Genomic DNA, 13,785 nt, shown 5'->3' with positions numbered 1-13,785 from the left:
TTTTTTTTTTTTTTACTAATCTCTTTGAGAGTAAGTTGGGGACATGCTCTTTACCCCAAAATATTTCAGTGAGTATTTGCTAGGAGCAAGGATGTTGTTCAACACCACATTTTAGTTGCTAAAATTATCAAATTTATAAAACTTACCATTGCCACATGATACTATCTGGTATATAGTTCATGTTCATATTTTACTTTATTTTATTGAGGAGGAATTTTGCTCTTGTTGCCCAGGCTGGAGTGCAGTGGTATGATATTAGCTCCCTGCAGCCTCTTCCTCCCTGGTTCAAGCAATTCTCCTGCCTCAGCCTCCCAAAGTTCTTGGATTGTAGGTGTGAGCCATGGCGCCCTGCCATGTTCATATTTTAAAAAAGTTTTTTTAAAGCCTACAGCACCTAGTATTCCCAGGCAGTCTCTCAATCCCAATACTAACCAGGCCTCACCCTGCTTAGCTTTTGAGATTGGGTATGTTCAGGGGGGCATGGCTGTAGACCATGGTCATATTTTGCCAAGTAATGTTCTTTATATCAGTTCTTTCCCTTGATTCAGGATCCTATCTGGAATCACTTGTAATGTATAGTCATGTGATTTGTCTTGTCTCCTCTTGTCCTCGTCTTGTGCCTTGTCTTTCTGAAAGAGTCTCACGCTGTCGCCTAGACTGGAGTGCAGTGGTGCTATCTTGGCTCACTGCAAGCTCCACCTCTTGGCTTCAAGGCTGTCTCTCAGTCTCCTGCCCCAGTCTCCGAAGTAGCGCCACCACACCTGGTTAATTTTTTTGTTTCACTATGTTGGCCAGGCTGGTCTCAAACTTCTGACCTCAGGTAATCTTCTCGACTTGGCCTCCCAAATGCAAAATAGCATTTCTTTCCTGGTGTACTGTTGTATTTTAGGGTAAGGATGTTGTATTGTTCATCATGAACGTAACTGTTAATCCCAACTTCAAGCAAAAGTCTGTGTTTATTACTTGCCTATCCTATCAGGGATATATATGTTGGGATATGTCAATACAAACAGTAAGTATAGCTGGAGCTAGTGATGAGTGAATGTGAATAGAAAAAAAGTATGTGGATTTATTTTTTTTCATTCAGCACACAGTTGAGTCCAGTGGCTCAGGCCCAGTACTCTGTTCTTTTCTCTTGTTCATTTTCCCCCACTCATCTTTCAGATGATTACTTGGTGATTTGGAGTTGTTTTTGGCACTTCCCCTAGTTTCTGATGTTAATTTTAGTAATAGCCTTTCCTTTTTAAAAGACATCTTTCTTTGTTAATTTGCGACATTGAGATGATCACTAATAGTTAATGCCAGAGAAGGAAAAATAATTTTCCATTATATAAACCGTATATGAAATGATTCACCATAAAATGAATAAATGTGTACATACTACCTAGTTTTTATCTCCTGGTGACAACAGCTTTGAAATAAAAAAATCCTGGTAGAATAATGGTGTTTGGGCATATATATGACATAGGTGACAACATGACCTAGATTGAGGGACTAGATGTGACTTTTAGGCCACATGGCCAGAAATGGCATGTAAGATTTGAATGGGGAAGATTTGTGCAACCCAAAATGATAATTTTATCCTGGACCTGCAGGGTTGATGAAGGCTACCTGTTGGATTTGTGTGGAGACTGTGGATCCGAACTCTATCATCGTTTGGTGGACTGGGGGTGGATGCAACTTGATCATTGTTAGAGCTGAACTTGTATAGTGCACATGTCAGTAGCAGTGATACGTTTGGGAAAACTTGGATCACTTATGTATGTTTGTCATTAATTCTTTTGCAATTTCTTGAATGAAAAATTTTGAATTAGTAAACATAATTTAAAAATAAAATTTATAGTTCTTTTGAATTTGGCTTTAAATGTTTAGAGTAAGTCTTTAGCTTTAAAGGTTAGGATATACTTTTATTCATTAGACAATAAAGCTTACTGTGTATACACCTGGAAGATTGTTCAGACTGTTGAAGAAAATGTTTCCTCCTTTGTTTGCCTCCAGCCCTTACCTTTTCTTCCCCAACCCTACTTTTATTCACATAAGAAGATGTAAGAAGGGAGGAAACTAGGGTGTAACTTTTGATGCAAAAATACTCTTTTTTCAAAAAAATATTGAGAATGGGGTCTTACTATATTGCCCAGACTGGATTTGAACTCCTGGGCTTAAGCAATCCTGCCACCTCAGCCTTCTGAACAGTTGACGTTACAGGCGTGCACCACTGTACCTAGCTAATTTTTTTTTTCCCTGAGCTGAATCTCACTCACCTAGATTGGAGTGCAGTGGCACCATCTTGGCTCACTGCAACCTCCACCTCCCTGGTTCAAGCAATTCCCCTGCCTCCTGAGTAGCTGGGATTACAGGTACACACTACCACGCCCAGCTAATGTTTTTGTATTTTTTGTAGAGTCCAGGTGTCACCATGTTGGCCAGACTGGTCTGGAACTCCTGACCTCAGGCAATCTGCCTGCCTCGGCCTCCCAAAATGCTGAGATTACGGGCGTGAGCCACTGCATCCAGCCTAAAATGTTTTTATTATGGAAACGGAGTCAGTTTGTAAGTGGATTTTATTGAGAAGAGGAGGATAACACAGCTTGTTCAAATGTTTGCATGGCATTTGTACAGTAATCATGAAGGCTGTTTTTATTTTAGGACATACTGTGGCTGCTGCCAGATGTTTACCCAAGGTGTGGTACAGAGTGGTTTCCTCAGCTGAAGCACTTTGTTTTGTACCACTGAGTTGAAGGCTGGCCCCAAAATCAGCGGTAGGGCAGTTCCCACAAGGGAGTGCCCCAAACTGTCCTGGAATGGGGCTGGGTGATCAGTCTAGAGCATTCGTTGGGGAAACTTAAAGAGGATTATGACAATCCTCGTGACAGCCCCCCCACCCCCCCAAAAAAAATGCAGTGGTAGTGTTCTCTTTAGGTATGTCTGTAGCAAGGGGATTAAAGTGTGGAGTTTTTATGAGTTTGAGAAATTTGTCTCAGGTCCAGGGCTAGTTTCTTTCAGTGTTCCATGCAGCAACTTAGATACCTTTATCTGTGCCTGGGAATGTTTCAAGGCTCCCTACTGGGTTCATGCCTGCTGGGGAAAACCTGGACCTGGCTGGGTCACAGAGCAGTCAAGGCACCCTGATATTTGGTCAGGACACAGAATGAAAGCACAGGGAAACAGAACAACCCTACACTAGTGGACTTAGTGAGGGATGCCTTCTATTTGCATCATGTCTCTTTGCATGAGAGGAGACAAACTCTGAATTTAGTACCATGAATTGTGATAGATGTGAAGAGGAGGTTGTGTTGTCATCTTAGATAACTGTTAGAATGAAGTAGAGAGCAGTTAAATTTGAGGATACAAAAAATGAGATTGTACTGAGTATAGTTTTCAACAGAAGAAATAATTTCGGTCACACTCTTTTTGTTTTGTTTGTGAGAGATGGCGTATTGCTATGTTGCCTGGGCTGGACTTGAACTCCTGGGCTCCGGTGATCCTCCTGCCTCAGCCTCCCGGATAGCTGGGACTACAGACGTGCAGCCACTGCCACCATGCCCAACTAAATCATAATCTATATGTAAAGATTACATTGTAGTAAATACATGTTGTACTTTTGTGGTCACATTAAAAATACATAAACGTATTTGATATATTTTGGGCCTAGGAATATGTAGTTACATTAAACCCTCTAGGTAGTAATCCCATTATTTTTGTTTTCTTGCCTATTTTTGTTAGGTTAAATCAGGTTTAAGATGACATTTGCTTTTCTTAAACTTGGGAGATACATACTAGCAAATTTTTGTACTCAAAGGTGGTTCTTAGGTAGTAATTCAAGGCTGCCAGTTACAGTATTCTTTAAGCCACCTGTAATTATGTCGAGACTTTATATATACTTAGCCCATAAAAATAAACTATCGTTCTCTCATATTTAAGTCCATTTTATATAGACAAATTCATAGCATAACTTTATTTTCAGAAAATCAGATGTGGAAATACAACCACAGCTGAAGTAAGTTATAATTTCCCCAGGAATTAAGTATAAAACTATACAATAATGATTATAAAAAGAAAATTTAAATTTTTAAACATATTTTTGCAGTTTCTTGCCCTCCATCACTCATTTTTAAAAAAAGGATGTTCTTAAAAATGTGCAAATTAGGTGTATATTTTAATGACACCTGAAATACAGGAGATCCATATTTCTATATTATATTTATATAATTCTTATTTCTTTGTCTAGGAACAGAAATCAAATGCTTTTAGTTGTTGCTGTTAATTATCCTTACATCTGTTTTTGATGTTTAGCTTTCCTGTTTGTGAATGAACTAATTTATTATCTATTAAGATGCATGGAAAGGCCATATCCCAAAAGAGGAGTAATCATTATAATAACTTTATATAATTAACTGAAAGCAGTATTTTTCTCTAAAAGATTATCTTCCTAGAAAGTTTAAAAAAAGATATTGTTCTCTAGAATATCCTTTGTCCTATTGGACTGATGACCTACAGATAATGGTAATTCTTAGATTTAAAGCTGTTGTGGGACTTAAGTTTAAAATTTTATGTAGTATTTCGGTTTGTAACTTTGCTATGCTTAAAATTCATAGCAACCAAAGTCTCTGATGTGACATGTGCTGTGACACATTCGGAGATGGTTCTGTAATTTGCTGGTGGAGGTGTGAAAGTTAAGGAGGTCCAGTTTTTGAATTGGTTACAGATTGTTTCTGAGATAGATCAAGATCTGATCTCTCTTTTCTTTTTAGGTCAACTAAAGATGCCCCTGAAACATAACAACAGCATTGGTCGGGTGCAGTGAGGCAAGAAGGCCCCCCCACAGTTGCATCCCAGGTAGCAAATGGGCCCAACAAGTTGTTGTTTTTGCTTTTAGTGAAGTGTCTTTTATTATAGTGGCCCTTCCTTCCCTGTTTTACCTTTTACCTCTTTGTAGACTTTGTGAGTACTCAGTACATTATTAAGAATTTAGAATGATGTTGATTTATCTGTACAGTACATGTTTGTCTTCCCTTGACTTCTTTAGGTGATGTAGATGTATAAAAATTACAGTGCTCATTGATCCTGCTTCTCGTTTTCCCACAATTGATTTTATTAGTTAAAAAGATTGAATTCACAAAGCTATAAGGTTCTGACCTACTTAATTTTTTTTATTTCTAATTTTAGAGACAGAGTTTTACTCCAGCTCATGCTGGAGGGCAGTAGCACTATGGTAGCTCACTTGTAGCCAAGTAATCCTCTTGTCTCAGGCTCCTGAGTAGCCAAGACTACAGGTGCATGCCACCTTGCTTAGCCAACTTATAAAAATTTTCTTTTTGAAGAGATGGGGTTTCACTTTGTTGCTGAGGCTCTTATCTGCTCTAAAAATGAGGACATACTGAGCATTAAGAATACATGAACAGCACATTAAGAAAAAACTTTCATTTTGTTGGTTTCAAATAACAGAGTGAATCTCAGAGGTCTGTGCAAGCCAGTTTGGAACTGGACTCAGCTTTGAACCCCTCCTAGTCTTCCCTTGTCTCCAGTATAGGATAACCCCCTTTATAATCAGGCCGAGGTATTAATAACTTTCTTCTGGGAGGACCTGTCTACAGTTGATGGATCCTGGGGCCAGAGAACCATGGATACATGTTAGCCTAGATGTTATTTATGCTGTCTAAGAATCTGTCAGGATAAGTCACTCTGAGGCATAGTTGCTTACCTCTGGAGTGGGGGTGCTTGCCTTTGGTGAATTGTAATCCTGATTCTTGATGCCTTCTTGAGTTGTTAATATGAATCATTTTTTTTCTTTTCCACAGTAGCTCCTGCTATAATATGCCCTGGGGCCCTGGAATGTTTCATGGGTGGAGAGTGGTAGCTTTTTTTCCTTCAGTTTAGTTGTATCGTTTATGGACAGTTTGTCAAACAGATATAACGTAAACATTTATATGTTGTTGAGAAGTCGTTCCTATTTCACCCTTTCTTTAATGCTCTTACAGTTCTAATTAGCTATACACATTTAACAATTGTGATAATGCTTTTCTAACCTCTGATTGATGATTGATTTAAGATCATGTGTTACTTGTTAATGTTGTAATCGCAGTGCTGATTGTTTACACAAATTTATTAGAAAAATGAATTGATGTAGTGAATTTTCCTTCAGTTTTATTCTTTATGTTTTAATCATTTTATTTTGGAAATTTAAAAATATTTACAGAAGTAAAGAAAATAGGATAATGAGCCCCAGTTGTAACATTCTGTTCCCTGTTCCAGACTTTTTTGCTGGAGTATTTTAAAACTAATCCTAGACATCATATAATTTCACCCATCTAAGTTCAGTATATATCTGTAACAGATGAGAACTTTTTAAGAAATACAATCATAGTACCATTACTCTGCCTCACAAAATTAAAAGTAATTTTAAAAAATTCTCTAGTAACTAGGTAATATTTAATTTTTAAATGTTTTAATTATTCCCAATTTTCTTTTAAAAAATAATCCTTTTACACGTTGGTTCTTTTTGTTTGTTTGTTTTTATGGCAGAGTCTGGTTCTGTTGCCCAGGCTGGAGTGCAGTGATGTGATTTTTAGCTCACTGCAACCTCTACCTCCTGGGCTCAAGTCATCCTCTCACCTCAGCTTCCCAGTGACTGAGACTACAGGTGTGTGCCACCATGCCTGGCTAATTTTTATATTTTTCGTAGAGACAGTATCTCGCTCTGTTGTCCAGGCTGGTCTCCAACTCTTGGCCTCAAGCAATTCTCTTGGCCATTTTTATTTTTAAATAATAGTTTTTGTTGGTGTTCTCAGAAATAGCTATTTGCCCTACAGAAATTCTCATATTCTCAGTTTGACTTACTGTATCATGCGATGCTATTTAATTCATGTTTCTTGGTAGCTGGCTTTTAGAGGTTTAGTTAGACCACGGTTCAGTTTTAGGGGGCAGTGATAGTTGCCATTGGCTTCACATCCTCCTTTTTGGGACAGTAAGGTTAATCATTAGTTCATAAGGTGTCATGATTCTTCCCTCCAGTGCCTTTATTGATAAAGGCATTTATCAATAAAGTGGTCATTGATAGCTCACATCTGTAATTCCAGTGCTTTTGGAGGCTGATGCAGGAGGATCACTTGAAGCCAGGGGTTCAAGATCAGCCTAGGCAACAAAGCAAGACCTCATCTCTACACAGTTTTTAAAAAAATTAGCTTAGCGTGGTATTGTACACCCGTAGTCCCTGCTGTTCAGAAGGCTGAGGAAGGAGGATCACTTGAGCCCAGGAGTTCAAGCCTATATGTTTCACTTTTGCTTTTGACTATTAGAGAGCAATGGGAACTCTCATACACTATTGATGAGAGCATAAAATTGTACACCTACTTTGGACAGTTTATCAGTACATAGTAAACATTAAACATACCCACATTCTTGGATCTAGTGGTTCCACTCCCATGTGCACATACAACAGAAATACCTTCACATGTGTACGAGACCTAAGGAATTCAGTGGATACCACAGATTGGGGCTTCTCCCCTTCAGTCCCTGCAGAGCTGGTTGTTAAAATTTTATCAGCACGTCTTACATGCATATATCCCTGTCTTTGACACACATTGATGTATTTATGATATCTAGAACACTGTTTGGCATTTAGTAGGTGCTCACTTAATCTTAACAGAATGAATGGAAGAATAATCCTTTTAGCATGTTTTTTGGGTGATTGGGAATGTTGCTAGTTTGTAGGACTCCGTTTATGGATTTTATTAGTTGAAATTTTGGGTTGCAAATGGCAGAAGCACACTTCATATTAGCTAAAATAGAAAAAACACATATCATTTTAAGTAATTCGGAATTTCAGGGGTTGGGTCAGTTTCAGATGTGCTACCGTGCTTCCCTCCACTCTCTTCTTTCTGTACTACAGCTTTGTCTTGGGGAAAATTCTTCTATTCTTCCTCTGTTGACTGATATTAATGGACTAGTGTACTTCAATAGGTCAGTGTGGGGGATTGAAGAGGTGCAACGTGCGTGTACCCCACTGTTTGAATGACACAGATTCATGGTTCCATAGAAGTTGGCATGCTGTTACTAAATAAATAAATGATGCTGGACAGGTATTCCTGCATAGTTTCCTTATAGGAATTGTCAAGTTTTACAGGGTGTCACATAAGTGCCTGATGTTTTACTTTTAGAAACGGAGAAGTCCTTATATGTAGTTTATGCCCTTTCTACAAATAGTACTTACGGAGGTGAGAATGCCTTGTTGAAGGTCACACTATAAGTTGAGAAACTGCATTTGAATAAAATTGTGTCTTAACTCCAGGAAACACAAGTTTCCAGTCGTACAAGTAACTTATTTTAAATATTGAGCAAATTAAGACTATAACTGGGAAAGGGGATAGTTATTGTTACTAAGAAAAGGTAATATTTTATTCAAGACACTATCAGTATCTGGCTTGAGGGTGGCAAGTACAAGTAATTATTAAAAACTGGTAGAAGAGAAAACATCTTGCTAGAGAGAGATGGAGTTGTTTTCAGAAGTGAACTTTATATGCAGAAAATAGGAATACGTCTATAATGATGATCAGAAAATTTCATCCCTATTATAGCAGAGGCTTAGCAGAATATAGACTTGATAAACATTACTTTTTAAAAATTCTGAGGCCATTTAGCAGGAAGATTGGGCAGGTGTTTAGATCTCTTAGAGCATTCAGGGCCATTATAAGGTCTTGTGCATTTGTTCTGAGTCAGATGGGAAGCCACTGGAGGATCTTGAGCAGAGGCGTGACATAAATTTTAAGATTTGTTGGGATAGTTGTGTTCTAAAGAAAAGGAATCCAGGATGATGTCAAGGTGTTTTCATTAGCAACTAGGTGAATGAAGTTGCTGTTTACTTAAAAAAGTTTTCTTGTAATTTATGTTTTTTAGAGACAAAGTCTCATTATGTTGCCCAGGCTGCTAAAGTACGGTGGCTATTCACAGGCATGATCATGGTATGCTGACAGCCTCAGACTCCTGTCCTTAAGCAGTCCTCCTGCCTTAGCCTCCCAAGTAGCTGGGACTGCAGGCGCATGACACTGACCCCAATGCTATTTACTGATTTGAGAAAATCTGTTTCAGGATTAGGTTTTTAGGGGAAAGCCAGGGGTTTATTTTCAGTTTCTTATAATTGTAAATAAGATTTTGGAGCAGTGATTTATTAGATTTGTGATTTATTTTCTGTAATGCCTATAGTTCCTTTATGAATTTTAGTTATTTATTTGTATTTCTCTCTTTTTCTTGGTTGATCTTCCAGAACTTGTTTCTGAATACCAGAAACAATTTGTTTATATATATATATAGATATATATATGTGTGTATTTTTTTTTTTAATAAAAAAAATTTCTTTTGTCCTTTAGCTCTTTGGATTTATTTTATGTTTATTGGTTCCTTTTTCTTTTCTTCCTCTTGTGAGGAACTTTATCCTTTGTCTTGTAAGACTTGAAAATCTTTACTCACTGACTTGTAGAGACTTTGTGTCTGTTTTTTAAAAATTGAGATATAATTAACATACCATGCAATGAGTACAGTCACCACGATCAATTTTAGAAATTTCCAACACATGCAAAATTCATGCTAAAAATAGGTGGGTGGAAACCCCATACCCACCAGCAATCACTCTTTATTATTGCTTATCTTTATCTCAAGGAAACCACTAATCTACTTTCTTACAGATTTGCCTTTTCTGGACATTTTATATGAATAGAATCATGCTCTATGTGGTCTTTTGTGGCTTCTAACACTTGACGTAATGTTTTCAAGTTTCATCCATGTTGTTGCATGTATCAGTACTCCAATTCCTTTTTGTTGCTGAGTAATATTTGACAATAAATATACTTTTATACAGTAAGTATACAAATGTTCTAGGATTTAGCCTGCCAAAACCTTGCCTGATTTTTCTGTCTTTTGGCAGCAGTTTTTCTGTGAATGCACAGCCTCCTCCTTTTTCTCAGAATTGGTAAATACATACCAAAGGTAAAAGTAACTGTAGATCTGCTCAGCCTCTGTGGTGCTGAAGTTTTTTTAGCCCCTCCTGTTCTTGCTGCCTTTGAAAAGATGTTTTTTATATTTTATGCAACTTTTCTATTTTTTTCTAAAGGAAATGCTCTTCTGTTGCCAGCCGTTGGATCTGTCTTGGATTCAGAAATCTCACCTTCCCCCCACCCCCCATTACAATTGTTAGAAATACTTGTTTTAAAAAGTCAGGGAAGGAGGAATCTTAGTAAGTTAGCTGTGTCCAAACACCCCTCTTGTTTGTCTTCTGTGTGCTCTGATGAGGCAGCTGATTTGAGTTGCTGCTGCTGTTAGGATCCTTGGACAGCAAAAGAGTTAATGAATACATTATTTCTGCTGTATCATAGGAGATGCAGATATCCATAATATATTGATTTAGCTAATAAATTTTTATATGGCTTGCTTCCTTTAAAGTTCAGACATTTTATGAATTCAAGAGTTTGCTAGTCCAGTGTAAAAAAATTACATTGTAATTGTTTCAGTTAAAGTAGATATGGCTTTGACAGTTCTGCTTACTGTAGTTCTGGTCCTTGAAAAAAGAAATGTTAGGCTGGGAGCAGTGGCTCATGCCTGTAAGCCCAGCACTTTGGGAGGTCAAGGTGGGCAGATCACTTGAGGTCAGGTGTTCGAGACCAGCCTGGCCAACATGTTAAAACCCCATTTCTACTAAAAAATAGAAAAATAAGCCGGGCATGCTGGTGGGCGCCTGTAATCCCAGCTTACTTGGGTGGCTGAGATACGAGAATCACTTGAACCTGGGAGGTGAAGGTTGCAGTGAGCCGAGATTGCACCACTCCACTGCAGCCTGAGCAACAGACTTTATCTCAAAAATAAAAGAAAAAAAGAAATGTTACATACTTTTATTCAGAGTGAAACTTAAAAAATTGAGTAATTATGTTTAACATGCATTGAGCAGAAATGTTTCTAAGTTTCACAGACCACTAAGAGTCATGTGGTTGAGGAGAAGGGGGTCAGTGGGAAAGAGTAGAATGTGGAAATGGACATTTGGATAGTGCCAGGAGTAGGGTAAGGCATTTGTCTTGGCATAAAATCTAGAGTCACCAAAAACCTCAGTAGTCGAGATAAATAATAATTTAATGCAGCTTTTTTTTTTTTTGTAACCGGGTCTCAGTCTGTCGCCCAGGCTGGAGTGCAGTGGCACAATCATGGTTCATTACACCTTCTGGGCTCAAGCAGTCCTCCCAACTCAGCCTCTTAAGCTGGGACTATAGATATGTGCCACTACAACCAACTATTTTAAAAATTTTTTGTAAAGACAGTACCTCACTATGTTGCCTAGGCTGGTCTCAGACTCCTGGACTCAAGTGATCCTCTTGCCTTGGCCTCCCAAAGTGCTGGGATTATAGGCATGAGTCCTCGCGCCTGGCCTACAGTATTTTTAAGAATCAAAAATTTATGCAAAAATCATCTGTGATGAACAATATACTTTTATTTTTAATTTTTTTAACACAGGATCTTGTTCTGTCTCCTAGATTGGTGTGCAGTCGCAGAATCATTACTCACTGCAGCCTCAGCCTCTTCTCTCTCACACAGTCCTCTCACCTCAGCCTCCTGAGTAGCTGGTACTACAGGCATGTGCCACCACCCCCAGTTAATTGTTTTTTCATATTTATTTATTTATTTATTAAAAGAGATTGGGTTTCACTATGTTGCCTAGGCTGAAGATACATTTTAAAGTAATTTTTTTTTTTTTTTTTTGAGACGGAGTTTCGCTCTTGTTACCCAGGCTGGAGTGCAATGGCGCGACCTCGGCTCACCGCAACCTCCGCCTCCTGGGTTCAGGCAATTCTCCTGCCTCAGCCTCCTGAGTAGCTGGGATTACAGGCACGCGCCACCATGCCCAGCTGATTTTTGTATTTTTAGTAGAGACGGGGTTTCACCATGTTGACCAGGATGGTCTCGAGCTCTTGACCTCGTGATCCACCCGTCTCGGCCTCCCAAAGTGCTGGGATTACAGGCGTGAGCCACCGCGTATAGAAGAGTATGTAGAGCACATTATATTGGTGTAATGCAAAAGAAACTGCATCTGCATATATGCTTTCTTGTGTATGAGTGGAACACCTCTAGAAGGTTACACGAAAATTAGAAAGAGTGATTCTATGTAGAGAGAATGTGATGGAAAGAAGATAGGGTGAAGAGGGGGTATGTTTATCGTTCATTACATATCCATTTAAATTTTGTACCATGTATTTAATAATAATTGTATTTTCTTTTCTTTTCCTTTTTTTAAAATTTATTTGGTTTCGTTCTTTTGGAGATAGTCTCGTTCTGCCGCCCAGACTAGCGTGCAGTGGTACGATCTTGGCTCACTGCAACCTCCACCTCCTGGGTTCAAGCAATTCTTGTGCTTTAGCCTCCTGAATAGATGGGATTACAGGCATGTGCCACCATACTTGGCTAATTTTTGTATTTTTAGTGGAGATGGGAGTTCACTGTGATGCTCAGGCTGGTCTTAAACTCCTGGCCTCAAGTGATCCACCCACCTCAGCCTCCCAAAGTGGTGGGGTTACAGATGTGAGTCACTGCTCCCAGCTTGTATTTTCTTTTCTTTTCTTTTTTTTTTCCCAATTAAACTTAAAGCAAATATACCATGCAGGTGTATTTTCTGTTCAAAAGAATAAATGAACATAAAAAGCAAATATTTTAAAGAAACAACATCCAGTAAAGTCCTCAGTACTTAGAAATGAAATACCTTTCTAAATAATACATGAGTCTAAAATTGAAAGAGAAATTAGAAAACGTTCCAAAATTAGAAAATTATTTCAAACAGAATAGTAAAAATATAACATCAATCTTTATCATTCAGCTTGAAAGAATACTTAAGAGGGAACTTTATAACTTTAAGTGCTTATATAACTAAAGGGAAAAAAAGCTTCAGTTGTCTATGTTTTTACCTTAAGAAGCCACAAAATAATGAGACGTAAGGACAAATCAGGAAGAGCGTGGCATATTGAAGCATAGGGCAGAAGACAAAGGAGTTTAAAATATATGTCTGTCTTGAAATCCTTGCCATTTAGGACTGGGAACTGCCTTATTCTTTTGATATTTGTTTGTTTGTGTTAATGAGCATTTTTTAATGTCAGTGAAAAATTTTCAGAAACACCATTTTAAAATAGTCATTTATTTTGATGTTCCAAACATTATTTATTCATTCCCCTTCTATTGAGCATGTAGGCTGTTGACAGTGTTTTCGTATTACAAATAAACCTATTACTTAAGCCTCAAACTGCCTTAAACATAGAAGTGATTTATTGGAGGTTTATTAAACCAATCTGCCAGAAGTTAGACTTGTAAGTACTCTGATCTGTGTGCTTGTCTTCTGACGGATTGTGAACTCCTTAGGGGATAGGACTCTGTTCCAATTATTTTGGGATCCCTGATGCTTAACTTACTGCCTATGCACAGAAGAGGCAGACAGTAATGATGTACTTACAGTGACATGGAGCCTTTATTCATGTACTGGGTGCCCTCAAAACCCTTTATTAGGGTTATAATATTTAATTATCATAACTGTGAGAAATAATACCATTTTAAATTTCATTTAACTGATGAGAAACTAAGTTTAGAGAGAGGTTAAAAAAAATGCCAAGGTCACAAATGTAATACTATGTGGCAGATTTAGGGTTTTGGGATACTTGAAATAAACTGAATGGACCTTTAAATTTAGGGTGGTGGGGCCGGGCGCGGTGGCTCAAGCCTGTAATCCCAGCACTTTGGGAGGCCGAGGCGGGTGGATCACGAGGTCAA

The 13,785-nt window shown here is 38.1% G+C and overlaps 1 protein-coding gene across 24 annotated transcripts in view; it reads left to right on the top strand.

The window, feature by feature from the left end:
• Positions 1 to 13,785, top strand: part of PTK2 (protein tyrosine kinase 2) — a 349,037-nt gene that overhangs the window by 66,712 nt on the left and 268,540 nt on the right. For 9 of the 24 annotated variants that reach the window (XM_017501707.2, XM_037728961.1, XM_037728958.1 and 6 more), the window contains exon 3: positions 4,752 to 4,836. The exons of the other annotated variants lie outside the window; for them this stretch is intronic. The gene's annotated coding sequence lies outside the window, so the exon portion shown is untranslated. The remainder of the gene's footprint in view (positions 1 to 4,751; positions 4,837 to 13,785) is intronic. 24 annotated transcript variants of the gene reach the window in all.

This window comes from Cebus imitator, unplaced genomic scaffold, assembly GCF_001604975.1.
Source record: "Cebus imitator isolate Cc_AM_T3 unplaced genomic scaffold, Cebus_imitator-1.0 Scaffold284, whole genome shotgun sequence".
In the NCBI taxonomy this organism is placed as follows: domain Eukaryota; kingdom Metazoa; phylum Chordata; class Mammalia; order Primates; family Cebidae; genus Cebus; species Cebus imitator.
Note: the sequence above shows the minus strand (reverse complement) of the source record. Positions and strands in the feature narration are given on the sequence as shown.